Genomic DNA, 15441 nt, shown 5'->3' on the forward strand with positions numbered 1-15441 from the left:
CAACTAGTGTAACAACCTGAATATGACTTGGTAGCGGCCTCTTGCGGTCCTTGTTCAAACCTAGAGGTAGGAATAGCCGTAGGAACACTTCAGGTGTGCTGCATGCAAATATACTAAAAGGGAACAAGATGAGAGGAAGAGCAAGCAGGAGGATGATCTCAACAGTCTGCTTATCCAATCAGTGGGATAGGAGTAGAAAGAGGACATCACTGTATTTCTGAACTGTATGTGGCATATTCTGGCTGTGATGTATGATGGGGCTGTGTCAATCTTTGGACTGGACAGACAGATAATAAAAATGCATCAGAATGGAAGAGCAGGTTGAAGTGTTTCTTGACTAAATAAAGTTGTTTAGGAGATGAAGGTTTGCAGTATGTTGTCTTGCCTCGTAGAATATGCTAGCAGAACAAGGTAACAAGCCCCAATGCTGGGTCATGACTGGAATGTGTAGCTTGGGGGGATGGGTGAATGGACTCATGGAACCGGAAATACCTACCGTAACATTATAATAGTACAGTATGTTCTGGCTGTTAAATAATCACTTCCTATCTCATTGCAGTGATGGAGCTGTGATAGACCAATCGTCCTCCTATGTGGACCAGTGTGATCATGTTTTAAGACGATTGGCAGACATGAACCCACAGCTGGACATTGAAGGAGACAGAAACATCTGGATTGTTAAACCGGGTGCCAAATCCAGAGGTAGAGGTGAGAGAACAAGAATCACATGGCCTTATGTCCTACCATACCTTGCCATACTGGCATACCCAATCCATTTTGTCTGGAAGTTTTGTTTTCTCTGCCACAATTCATTACATCAAAAGAGTCAGCCCACCTAAGACTAATTTATCGGTTAGGAATGGAGAGTGGTTGATGTTGGAGTATTATATGCAGCCAATTATTATCTAGCACCTCACAGACCCTGAAGAGCTAGTAGTCAACATGTGTCAAACGCCTATGAATCTACTTTGGAGATACACTCACCAGCTACTTTATTACGTACACCTTGCTAGAACCAGGTTGGACTCCCTTTTGCCTTCAGATCTACCTCCATTCTTTGTGGCATAGATTCAACAAGATGCTGGAAACATTCCTCAGAGATTTTGGCCCATATTGACATGATAGCATTACGCAGTTGCTGCAGATTTGGCGGCTGCCCTTCCATGATGCGAATCTCCCGGTCCACCACATCCCCAAAGGTGCTTTATTGGATTGAGATTTGGTGATTGTGGAGGCCATTGGAGTACAGTGAACTCATTTTCATGTTCAAGAAACCAGTTTGAGATGATTTGAGCTTTGTGACACGGTGCATTATCCTGCTGGAGATAGCCATCAGAAGATGGGGACACTGTAGTCATAAAGGGATGGACATGGTCAGCAACAATACTCGGGTAGGCCATGGCTTTTAAACAATGCACAGTTGGTACTAAGGGGCCCAAAGTGTGTGAAGAATATATCCCTCACACCATTACACCACCACCAACAGCCTGAACTGTTGATACAAGGCAGGATGGATCCATACTTTCATGTTATTTACACCAAATTCTGACCCTACCATCTGAAAGTCGCAGCTGAAATCGAGACTCATCAGAACAGGCAACATTTTTCCAATCTTCGTTTGTCCAATTTTGGTGAGCCTGTGCGAATTGTAACCTCCGTTTCCTGTTCTTAGTTGACAGGAGTGGCACCCGGTGTGGTCGCCTGCTGCTGTAGCGCATCCGTTTTAAGGTTCAACGTATTGTGCATTCAGAGATGGTCTTCTGCATACCTTGGTTGTAACGAGTGGTTATCTTAGTTACTGTTGCCTTTCTATGATCTCAAACCCCAGTCTACCCATTCTCCTCAGACCTCTAACATCAACAAGGCATTTTTGTCCACACAACATCCGCTCACTGGATATTTTCTCTTTTTCGGACCATTCTCTGTAAACCCTAGAGATGGTTGTGCGTGATAATCCCAGTAGATCAGCAGTTATGAAATTCTCAGACCAGCTTGTCTGACACCAACAACCAGGCCACATCCAGAGTCACTTAAATCCCCTTTCTTCCCTATTCTGATGCTCGGTTTGAACTTCAGCAAATTGTCTTCACCACATCTAGATGCCTAAATGCATTGATTTACTGCCATGTGATTGGCTGATTAGTAGTTTGTGTTACCACACAATTGAACAGGTGTACCTAATAAAGAGGCCGGTGGAGCAAATGGAAGAAACACAGGAGCACATGGAAGAAAACTGTGCAAACACAGAGAGCAGATACAGACTCCATGCAGATGATTGGGACCTGATAAGAACTGCACCCAAGACCCTAGCATTGCAATACTGTACAACAAAATAGTTCTAGTTGTTCCATATGTGTTGAGATCATCCAAGTTACAGGCAGATGGATGTGGTTGGCGGAATCTCTAACATGGTTGAACTTCCTTTTTTCCAGGAATAATCTGTATGGATCGTCTGGAGGAAATTCTGAAGTTGGTGGATTGCGATCTCATGATCGTTAAGGATGGCAAATGGGTGGTGCAGAAATACATTGAGAGACCACTGCTCATCCATGGCACAAAGTTTGATGTCCGGCAGTGGTTCCTTGTTACGGACTGGAATCCGCTGACCATTTGGGTTTACCGAGAATGTTACGTCCGCTTTTCAACCCAGCCGTTCTCCCTGGAAAATCTAGACACGTAGGTTAGGTTGGGACTGTACAGAAACTAGCTGTTTAAAAAAAACTTTTATATGTTAAACATGCAGGCTAGGCTACAAGGTTTGGTTTGCACAGTTTCACAGATACCAACCGGCTAGGACAGTGGTCGGCAAGCCGCGGCTCGCGAGCCACATGCGGCTCTTTACACACTTCAATGCGGCTCTTCTGTGTGCCGGGCGCCCGCTCCCCTCCCTCCTCTCGGGCGGCCGCCCCAAAAGTCAGGACTCTGCAGCTAGCCCAGCAATGGGCAAACTATGGCCCGGTGGACCTTTTAATCCGTCCCGCAGAGCGTGGCAAACATTGGCTGTCAGGATGTAGGCGGGGCAGCGTGACGAACTCCTCTCCTCTCACAGTCCGCCCTGAAGACCGGAACGGCGCGGGAACACGGCGAGAGGAACGCGCGGAGCAAAGGTAAGTGAATTGACACAATATGGGGAATGAATTACTATAGGGGGGATGAATTACTATAGGGGGATGAATTACTATATGGGGGATGAATTACTATATGGGGGATGAATTACTATGGGGGATGAATTACTATATGGGGGATGAATTACTATATGGGGGATGAATTACTATATGGGGGGTGAATTACTATATGGGGGATGAATTACTATATGGGGGATGAATTACTATATGGGGGGTGAATTACTATGGGGGATGAATTACTATATGGGGGATGAATTACTATATGGGGGATGAATTACTATAGGGGGGATGAATTACTATGGGGGATGAATTACTATGGGGGATGAATTACTATGGGGGATGAATTACTAGGGGGGATGAGTTACTATGGGGGATGAATTACTATGGGGGATGAATTACTATGGGGGATGAATTACTATATGGGGGATGAATTACTATATGGGGGATGAATTACTATATGGGGGATGAATTACTATGGGGGATGAATTACTATATGGGGGATGCATTACTATGGGGGATGAATTACTATGGGGGATGAATTACTATATGGGGGATGAATTACTATGGGGGATGAATTACTATATGGGGGATGAATTACTATATGGGGGATGTATTTTCAGTTTTAAAAATGTGGCTCTCAAAATATATTTCAATCGTGGTTTTGGCGAGATTTGGCTCAGTTGAAAAAAAAGGTTGCCCACCACTGGGCTAGGACCATATACGTGCTGCCATGTCACCCGCCGTGGAAAGTGTTGTCAAGATAACTCCATACTGACAAAGCAAAATGATGAGGGGCTCCATTATCATGTATATTGTACATCAATGTATAATGTAGAGGTAACAAATACCTACTTTGGGCCCACCCTATATATGCAGCCACAGTTCTGCGCTCACAGTGTACAGTTGACCCAAACTTTACCCAATATATTTTACAGGTGTACGTCAATAGATAGACTCCAGTGAAACATGGAGATTTTTCTTTTTAACCAACCAATAGGACACAACTTTGCAGCTCAATGGTTCTGATATTTAAATATGTATTCTTGTTGGTTCAGCATAACAATCAAAATTACCAAATCGCAGGGAATGGGTGTATGGTGCCACATCCAAAATTTTGAGACCAAAAAGAGAAGAAGAGGGAGATTCTCTCAGAATGAAGGGGACAATAAAGGCACCATACTAATGCACAACACAATTTGGTTAAAATATATATTTATTAATTAACATAAAAATAGTGGAATATTACATAACCACCATGTAAAATTCATACATTTTATATACACATCAACCTTCATAAACCGTACAAAGTCATGGCTGGTATTGTGTCCCATTATATGCCAACACATTTCTCAGTTTACAGATACTTCATCAAGGACATCATGGGACTGTTTAAAGATTTAAAGGATTATTTCATAGTACCAATAACATTTGCATTAACAACATTTCACATATCAACAAAATTTTTATTTACAGCTTTCCACAGCGTCAGTTAATAACCTAACTGCCGCTAATTCTGAGAGGGTGCTATATATACGTGTTTTAAGAAATCCTACCCCAGATAGATAAAGGGGAGGCAGAAAAGAGCTGTAGCCAGCTGTGTAATCCCAACTATTACAAAAAAAATGGAGAAAACAAACTATGCATACCCACAAGCCAAGGCTCCAGTGAAACATGGGAGATTTTTCTTTCCAACCAACTCAGAGAACACGACTTAGCAGCTCAGTCGTTCTGATATTTATCTTGTGTAGTTGACTTTCCCCTTGCTAAATACTTATTCCTGTTGGTTCCACTTAAGAATAATTGTAAGTCTGGGGCTGGTCAAAGTGCTCCATGTTTCCAGTACTTCCCTCCCCAATGTAGCTTTTAACATACACTGGATAATAAGGTGGAGGATGAGCAGAATCATGTGACAGATACTGCAGTACCTAACAAAACGCAAGTAAGAAGTCTGCAAAACCAGACTACATTTGATGATTTAAGACTTTCTGACATTCCTGTGGTATTTGTTTTGATGACCTTGCCTGATCATTGGGAATTTCAGAAAAAGGAAGTGCTGTTTGAATAGTATTAAGGTGTAATACTGTAAAGCACAGAACAGAACAGAACACAGTATTCCCTTAGCTCTATCCATTTATGCCACAACTCCATCCAGAAGAATTTTGAGATCTCCCGCCATCGCCACCCTCAGGTGCCATTGGAAAATATGTGGTCCAGTGACCAATTCCAGGCCCATCTGGAAAAAACCCTCCCCAGGTGGCATTAGGGAAGGGCCTGCCAGGCAGAAAAGAGCCGTAGCCAGCTGTGTAATCCCAACTATAACAACAAATGGAGAAAACAAGCTACGTTTACCCACAAGCCAAGTCTTCAGTAAAACATAGAGATTTTTCTTTCCAACCAACTCAGAGGACACGACTTAGCAGCTCAATGGTTCTGATATTTATCTTGTGTAGTTGACTTTCCCCTTGCTAAATATGTATTCCTGTTAGTTCATTTTAGGAATAATTGTAAGTCTGGGCCTGGTCAATGTGTTCAATGTTTCCAGTACTTCCCTCCCCCTCCCCCTCCTCCTCCTCAGTGTAGGTTTTAATGTACACTGGATAATAAGGTGGATGATAAGCAGAATCATGTGACAGATACTGCAGTACCGAACAAAATGCAATTAGGAAGTCTGCAAAACAAGACTACATTTAATGATTTAAGACTTTCTGACATTCCTGTACAGTATTTGTTTTGATGACCTTGCCTGGGAATCTCAGAAAAAGGAAGTTCTGTTTGAATTGTATTAAGAACATAACATAACACAGTCGAATTTTATTCCCTTAGCTCTATTCATTTATGCAACAACTCCATCCAGAAGAATTTTGAGAACTCCCGCCATCGCCACCCTCAGGTGCCATTGGACAATATGTGGTCCAGTGACCAGTTCCAGGCCCATCTTCAGAGGCTAGGAGAAAGACGTGCCTGGACTGACATCATTGTCCCAGGGATGAAAGCCGCCATCATACATGCCATGCAGAGGATGTTGCATACATGCATGCTCAGGATGTTGTGGAGTTCAAGAAAAGCAGCTTTGAATTATATGGGGCCGACTTCATGTTCGGAGAGAACTTCAAACCCTGGCTGATTGAGATCAATGCCAGTCCAACCATGGCCCCTTCAACAGCAGTGACCGCCAGAATGTGTGCCAGCGTTCAGGAGGACACCATACGCATCATCATAGATAGGAAGCACGATCGCAACTGTGATGTTGGCAGTTTTGAACTCATCTATAAACAGGTACAGATAATCCATTAACACGAGAAACCCTTAAAACTAAAAGTTGAGATTCCACTGTTCAAGGGGCCAAAGCTCTATAAAAAAATTACAGTTTCCTGGAAATGTTCTAGCTTGGTGACATATACAGGGAGGCCACTTGCTCCACAAAGCTGTCTCTATTGCTGTAGTCAAGCCTTTGAAAATAGCAACAAGACGTCATTATGTAAATTTCTAGCAGCGTATTGTGAAACATGGGATTTTTGAGGCACAACTATTAAAAAATATACTTTATTTATTCAATTAAATATAAAACCTGCTAATATACTATACAATGTTTCGTAAAATCAATCCATAATACAATCTTATTAATTGGTTTCACCAAAACATTTTATAAAATTGGTATACAGATATGCTGGGCTTTTGTGGGCCGACACGTTTCATGGAATACTCTACTTCTTCAGGAGCCGTCAGTCTAGTATTGTATCAAAATTGTTCTGAAGAAAAAAGGAGTATACATATATATGTGTCATAATTATGAAATACCATCTTGACCTAAGGGCCAGGAACCCACCGCATGCTATGACAGAGAAAGAAAAAGCAGCCATGGAACAGGGTCCAGAGGAGGGACAATGGCAGTGAAAGAGTCTCCATAGTTTCCAAAATTATAATGCATTAAAAATAATGAAGGTTACTCTACCTCAATAAAACCAAATGGCCAGAATCCATCAGTTGCTATCGTAAGGAAGAGATCTGTATTCATAGCATTATGCAAAATTATTATTATTATTATACAGTATTTATATAGCGCCAAAGGGTATGCTCAGCGCTGTACAGTAGCAAGGGGGACAGAACATGAGACGAGACAGTAACAATACACTACACGAGGGGTTCGAGGGCCCTGCTCTTTCGAGCTTACAATCTAGGAGGGAGGGGAAGGTGGTACAGGAGGAAATGGCTGTGGGGGATGGAGTGGTGGGAGGAGTGGAGGAGGTTAGTTGCTAGGTGAGGTCGGGTGTTAGGTGAGGTTGGGGTAGGCTTCCCTGAAGAGGAGGGTTTTCAGGGTGCGCCTGAAGGTGAGGAGGGTAGGTGACAGTCTGATGGATTGGGGTAGGGAGTTCCAGAGGATGGGGGAGGTCCTGGAGAAGTCCTGCAATTGAGCGTGGGAGGAGGAGACCAGGGAGCTAGAGAGTAGGAGGTCCTGTGAGGAGCGGAGGGCACGGGTAGGGTGGTATTTGGGTATCAGGTCAGTTATGTAGTTCGGGGCGGCATTGTGAATGGCTTTGTAGGTCAGAGTTAGCAGTTTGAATTTGATGCGTTGGGCAATCAAGAGCCAATGAAGGGATTGGCAGAGGGGGGAGCCAGATGTGGAGCGGTTGGTGAGGTGGATGAGTCTAGCCGCTGAGTGTAGGATCGACTGGAGTGGGGATAGCGTTCGTTTGGGTAGGCCAAAATCCTCCAGTTTATAACAGAGGCATCTGAAAAAAGGAAATTTTTATTCAGGTAAAGTGAGCTTCATTATTGTTTTTTGAATGATAATTTTGGAAACTATGGAGACTCTTTCATTATCATGATAACTAGACAGAAAATAGCCTAACAATTTTATTTTCTTGGGGTGTTTATCCAAAAAAAACCCATTCATGTGAAAAAGCTTTTGTAGATCAATAAGCCATCAACTCAAAGTCACTCTTTTTTTTTAGACCATTATTATATAATTAGGCCTCATGCACACAGGGGCTTTTTGCAGCTACTTTTAGGGGCGTTTTCAGCCCTCCATGTTATCCTATGTATCCATGCACACAAACATTAGGAGCTTTTAGTGGCAGTAGTGTTTACCAGCAGGAAAAAAAACCCCATGGCCAGTGCGTCCAGGAGCAGCAGCGTTTTGTCAGAAAAATGCTTGATGTGTCTAAACGCGTATTAATGATAGGCGCTTATAATTCTCGCCAATGAAATGGGTTATCGCCAAAGCACTTGACACCTGTAAACGCGCCTAAATGCTTGTAAAACTGTTAGACACTTTGATAAGAGTCAGGCGTTTTTTTTGCCAAAACGCAGCTGCCAAGAGGAGGAGCTTTTTTAAAACGTCCTGTGTGCATGAGGCCTTAACGTGTAATTTTAGATATACATAATGAGATGGCACCACTCCCACCCTGCTAAATTCCAGAAAGTTTTCAGGCCATCTAGGAGATTCAGTCACATACGTGAGTTTTTGGTCTTCCTCAGGATGTCATCCCCAGTGGAGTTGACTAGTAGTGATGATAAATGGTTTTCACACTTTTTTACCTTTACTCTGATAACCCTAACTAAAATCTAGTGGAATCAATTGTCTTCAGAAGTCACCTAATTAGTAAATAGAGTCCACTTGTGTGTAATTTAATCTCAGTGTAAATACAGCTGTTCTGTGAAGCCCTCAGAAGTTTGTTAGAGAACATTAGTGAACAAACAGCATCATGAAGGCCAAGGAACACATCACACAGGTCAGGGATAAAGTTGTGGAGAAGTTTAAAGCAGGGTTAGGTTATAAAAAAATATCCCCAGCTTTGAACATCTCAGTACAGCTGACGCGTTTCGAAGGACGTGAGCTCTGAGGAAGAAGGCACGTCCTTCGAAACGCGTCAGCTGTACTGAGTGGCTTCCTCCATGACGGGATTCGCATTGGCATCTTGCCTCTAAAGTCCCCTTGAGGACTTACATGCTTGTTTTTATTCGCTGTTTGTGAGTACCATTCTTTTATTCAATAAATTTTTGGTTACTGAGGTAATGCGCAAGGTTGGTGCGCTTCTCTTTTGCTGTTCTCCTTCACAGTACAGGAGATGACCAGAGACTGCGGACACAGTACAGGAGATTACCAGAGACTGCAGACACAGTACAGGAGATGACCAGAGACTGCAGACACAGTACAGGAGATGACCAGAGACTGCAAACACAGTACAGGAGATGACCAGAGACTGCAAACACAGTACAGGAGATGACCAGAGACTGCAAACACAGTACAGGAGATGACCAGAGACTGCAAACACAGTACAGGAGATGACCAGAGACTGCGGACACAGTACAGGAGATGACCAGAGACTGCGGACACAGTACAGGAGATGACCAGAGACTGCGGACACAGTACAGGGGATGACCAGAGACTGCGGACACAGTACAGGGATGACCAGAGACTGCGGACACAGTACAGGGATGACCAGAGACTGCGGACACAGTACAGGGATGACCAGAGACTGCGGACATAGTACAGGGATGACCAGAGACTGCGGACACAGTACAGGGATGACCAGAGACTGCGGATACAGTACAGGAGATGACCAGAGACTGCGGACAGCACAGGGGATGACCAGAGACTGCGGGCATAGTACAGGAGATGACCAGAGACTGCGGACACAGTACAGGAGATGACCAGAGACTGCGGACACAGTACAGGAGATGACCAGAGACTGCGGACAGCACAGGGATGACCAGAGACTGCGGACAGCACAGGGATGACCAGAGACTGCGGACAGCACAGGGATGACCAGAGACTGTGGATAGTACAGGGGATGACCAGAGACTGTGGACAGTACAGATGACTGCTGACCTTTGGGGAGGGGGGGAGCGGGTACCTGAATTTGACAGATACCCGCTCCCACTTCCGCGGAGTTGTTCTTTCATCTTACCTGTTCCTCTATCCAGCCGCGCGCTGTCTTCCCGGCTTCTGTAATGGTGCTCGGCATGACAGCCGGGTGCCCAGTGCGCATGAGCGAGAAGCACTTGCGCTTTGTGATTGGTCCGGTGGCTTCTGGGATCTGTCATGTGTCCCAGGTGCCGCCTTACCATTCACAAAAAGCACCGCTTCTTGCGCATGCGTACTTGGCACCCGGCTGTCATGCCCACACTACAGAAGCCAGGAAGACCGCGCCGCTGGATAGAGGAACGGGTAAGATGAAAGAACAACTCCACGGAAGTGGGAGCGGGTACTTGTCAAATTCAGGTACCCGCTCCCCCTCCCTCTCCAAAGGTCAGCAATCATCTCTATAAGGTCCCGCTGTAGAGCTGAGCGGCCGGCCCGGTATTCTGACACGGCGGCAGTGGAAACACCGAACCGGCCGCTCCATATTCGCTCCATAAGACGCACTGACATTTTCCCCCCTTTTTTTGGGGGAAAAAAGTGCGTCTTATGGAGCGAAAAATATGGTATGTGCCACTTTGTGTTGGTCTATCACATAAAATACCAATCAGACACATTTACATTTTTGGTTGGAACATAACAAAATGTGGAAAATTTCAAGAGATATGAATACTTTTTCAAGGCACTGTGTATAAGTGGACCACCACTTCTGAAAGCTATCAATAACATCAGTTACTTTTCACTTCTTGCACTATAAAAGACCAGCAATGGAGAACTGTGGTAACATCTTGATTGTGTTACAGGCTGCAGTAGACATCCCTCAATACATTGGGATAAATTTGCTGGTTGAAGGAGCCATGGTGAAAAATCCACGTGTCCCTCTTCCAAGACAACCCACTAACCTTGTCAACCCAGGCATGACTCACCTGATCAACCACCAAAGATCTCTCTCCATGGTGCAAGCCAAGGTGTCAACAGCAACAAGCTTTGTTGGGCCTCATGATACCACCAGACACCCACCCGCCATCCCATATTCAACATTCAAAGCAAATTATCGTACCAAAACACTGCACACCTTGAACAGGGCAAAAACCACAGTCATAGATAAAGAAAACAAAGCAACGACAGAAGCTCGGTGCGGATCAGAGAGCGTAGAGTTGGTCAGGCTTTCTGAGAAGTTTGGTGTTGATCACAAGAACACAAAATCGCTCATGCAAGGAGTAAGCACGGCAAAAGTCATACAGCTTCACCAACGTTTGCTTGCCACTCCTAAGCTGTGTGTTTCGGAAAAGCCTTCTTTAACAAAACACCTGATTGGGCAGAAAGATGCATCACGTCTGGATCTGAAGATTACAAGCCTTGACTCAGGAGAAATACAGCTTCTTAAGAGGGTGACGAGGGCAGGTAAAGAGATCTGTCATTTATAAAACATACACTCATAATTTGTCCAAGAAGGAGTTTAATTGGTTGATTGCTTCTAGTTTTTAAAGCGGAGCTCCACCCAAAAGGTAAGTTCCGCTTTAAGGACTGCTTCCCCGCTCCCTATTAAGGATTAGTACCTTTGGGGGGTGGGGGGGAGCGGGTACCCGAATTTGACAGGTACCCGCTCCCATGTCCGGTCCGATTGCCTAGGCGATCGGAAGCGGAAGGTGTCCTCCCTCCCTGTAGTCTTTTGGGACACGTGACAGGTCCAGAAGACTACAGGACCATTCAGGAAGCGCAGTGCTACTCGCACATGCGCAGTGGGTACTCGGCTGTGAAGCCACAAGCTGTCACAGCCGGGTGCCCACACTGAAGATGCCGGCCTCCTGGAATACAGGACAGCCGGTGAAACGGGCTACGGGGGACACACCGCGGGACCGAGGGACAGGTAAGTGGCTGTTTTTTATTAAAAGTCAGGAGCTACAGTTTTTGTAGCTGCTGACTTTTATTTTTTGACAGGGTGAACTTTAACTGGATAGTACACTTTTAATGGCGATCGCTTTTCCATTTGACGTATAAGGGCTACCCAAGGGCTGTGGTAAAGCCAATATCTCCAACTAGACATGTATGAATCATTTCATTACAAATTGAAATTCCGACAAAATTTTTGTTATTCTGAGATTCAGATGTATCAGAATCTCTGAATCACAATAGCAAATTTCAACAAATGTGAAAGAATTATAATGAAAACAACGAATGCTTTCGTATTCATTTGTTTAACCCCTCGCCCTCCAGAGGATTTACCCCCCCTTCCTGACCAGGCCATTTTTTGCGATACGGCGCTGCATTACTTTAACTGACAATTGCGCGGTCATTCAACACTGCACCCAAATGAAATTTATGTCCTTTTTTCCCACAAATAGAGCTTTTTTCCGGTGGTATTTGATCACCTGTGCGTTTTTAGTTTTTTGCACTTTAAACAAAAAGACCAACAATTTTGAGAAAAACAATATTTTTCACTTTTAGCTATTAAACATGCCCAGTAAAAAAATAAAAAAAATCAAATTTCGTCATAAATTTAAGCCAAAATGTATTCTGCTACATGTCTGGGTGGTGATCAGCAACTTATAGCGGGACTGCAGCGAGCATTCTGGGGGGGAACTGATTAACTATAGTAAATGTAGATCACTAATTCTCCCCAACTCTTTTTAAACACACTTCACCTCTACCCTTAGAGGTGTACAAATATAAACATAAATATGCTCAGTGAAAATTAATAAAAGAAACCCTTCATTAGATAATAATTTCAAATTAAAGTCCAAAATCTATATGAAAATAATTAAAAAATTGAAAACCGAAATGTCCAAAAAAAAAAAAATATATATATCCAATATCCCAATAAAATAAATAAATAAATACGTGTAGTCCAAAAATTGATTCAAGTGTAAAAACTCTCCGCTGCTTGCAAAAACTTGATTACCTCAAAAAAAAAAATATACACAGTGCATTATCCTTTATAAATCAAAAATTTACATGTGAAATCACTCCAGTAATATTCACCCAAGTGAAAACAAGTGTATATATCAAACCACATACACATGCAATATACAGTGCAAAACCATGCATGTGAAACACTCTACTGTGCTCAAAAACTCATAACACAGTGCACACTTCTATCAGGGTAAGGAGTGAATACCCTTACCAATATTCAAAACAATTTATGCTTTGATCTCAATCCACAGAAATTGCCTGATGATATAAATCCTCTTGCAGATGTCCTCAGGGTTTGCTTTGATCCTATAACACTGTATGGATCCTTCCACCCTAGCAACTCAGATATGTTTCCACCATATACGCCAGTCAGATACCCATATATAAGGAACAAATCATAGTGTAATACTGCCACATACTAAGATCCAAACTTTTAATCATACTGCTTACATTAAAAACATCTTTCCATCGCATAAAGCATATAGAAACCTTTCTGCCATCCAGGATCCAGGAGAGTCCTAATCGCAAGTACTTTAACTGACAATTGCGCGGTCATTCAACACTGCACCCAAATTAAATTTATGTCGTTTTTTCCCACAAATAGAGCTTTTTTCCGGTGGTATTTGATCACCTGTGCGTTTTTAGTTTTTTGCACTTTAAACAAAAAGACCAACAATTTTGAGAAAAACAATATTTTTCACTTTTAGCTATTAAACATGTCCAGTAAAAAAATTAAAAAAATCAAATTTCGTCATAAATTTAAGCCAAAATGTATTTTGCTACATGTCTGGGTGGTGATCAGCAACTTATAGCGGGACTGCAGCAAGCATTCTGGGGGGGAACTGATTAACTGCCACTGATATCCCCAGTGACACTAATACAGTAGTCAGTGCTAATAAAAAAAGCACTGATACTGCACTAAAGGCACTGGGCAGGAAGGGGTCAATATATGGGGCGATCAAAGGGTTAACTGTGTGCTGTTTCATATTATGTGCTGTGTGGGTGCTTTCAACTGTAAGCACACTGCTTTGTATGGCTCTGCACAGACATTTCCCCCCATTTTTTTTTAGCTAAAAATATGGTATTTAATGAATGAATCCAACATGAAACAAAATAAAAGAAAAAATTCCTTTCTTCTGAGTACTCTACACTAAACTGAGCATGCTAGGTGAGGTTGATTATCTACCTCACGGGTGTCAAACTGGTGGCCGTCCAGCTGTTGCCAAACTACAAGTCCCATGAGGCATTGCAAGATTGACAGTTACAAGCATGACTCCCAAAGGCAGAGGCATGATGGGACTTGTAGTTTCGCAACAGCTGGAGGGCCGCCAGTTTGACACCCCTGATCTACCTATAGTGTACTGACATCTTTAACAGTCCAATCTTTAACAAACTCGTGCAGACTCCACCTCCACAACATCGCCAAAATACGCGCGTTCCTAACCCCAGAAACCACTAAACAGCTCATCCACTTCCTCATCATATCACGACTCGACTACTGCAACTCCCTCCTCACTGGCCTGCCTCGCCGCTGGCTATCCCCGCTTCAGTCCATCCTGAATACGGCTGCCAGACTCATTCACCTTTCCAACCGCTCCATTTCCGCCACCCCCCTCTGCCAATCCCTCCACTGGCTTCCGATTGCGCAACGGATCAAATTCAAAATCCTAACAGTGACGTACAAAGCTGTCCACCATACTGCCCCGAACTACATCACTGACCTAATATCCAAGTACCACCCAGCACGCACACTCCGCTCCTCACAAGACCTCCTTCTCTCTAGTTCCCTGGTCTCCTCCTCCCATGCCCGCCTCCAGGACTTCTCCAGGGTGTCACCCATCCTCTGGAACTCCCTGCCCCAACCCATCAGATTATCACGTACTCTCCTCTCCTTTAGGTGCACCCTGAAAACCCATCTCTTCAGGGAAGCCTACCCCACCCCCTGCTAACTTGCCGACCTCCTCCACTCTTCCTACCACTCCATCCCCCACAGCTATCTCCTCCTGTACCACCATCCCCTCCCTCCTAGATTGTAAGCTCGAAAGAGCAGGGCCCTCGATCCCCTCATGTTTTGCATTGTATTGTTATTGTTCTGTCACATGTTCTGTCCCCCTTTGTAATGTACAGCACTGAGCGAACTATCGGCGCTTTATAAATACTGTATAATAATAATAATAATCTTGAATGTTAGTGTCCAGATCCTCCTGTAGGTGGCAGTATAGCCATAACATGGAATTTAGAGCTGTGTCCCTAATAGAACATATAGAAAATGATGCTGGTATCCCCTATATGTAAAATAGACCTTGTTACTAAACTAACCTTCTTTATCATGCAGGACTTGACTCCCATCGGATGCCCTGCCTGTTCTGTAAGGGAATCTCCTCTCTGCAAGCCACATGCAGCTGTTGTAAGAGCACCAAACTCCCCCCTAAACCAATCCGCTTCCAGCTATCCAAAGGGACGCATCTCAGCAGGTTCCACGGAGGAGCACAACAGCTCTCGGCACGAGGAACCGCCGTCATCACATCCTTGCTGCTGTGA

The 15441-nt window shown here is 43.9% G+C and overlaps 1 pseudogene; it reads left to right on the forward strand.

Annotated features, from left to right (window-relative positions):
• Window positions 1-6155: 6155 nt before the first annotated feature.
• Window positions 6156-15441, forward strand: LOC149461151 (tubulin tyrosine ligase 3 pseudogene; annotated as a pseudogene).

The sequence above is a fragment of the Staurois parvus genome, unplaced genomic scaffold (assembly GCF_062004578.1).
Source record: "Staurois parvus isolate SC_StPar_1 unplaced genomic scaffold, SC_StPar_1.0 ptg000209l, whole genome shotgun sequence".
In the NCBI taxonomy this organism is placed as follows: domain Eukaryota; kingdom Metazoa; phylum Chordata; class Amphibia; order Anura; family Ranidae; genus Staurois; species Staurois parvus.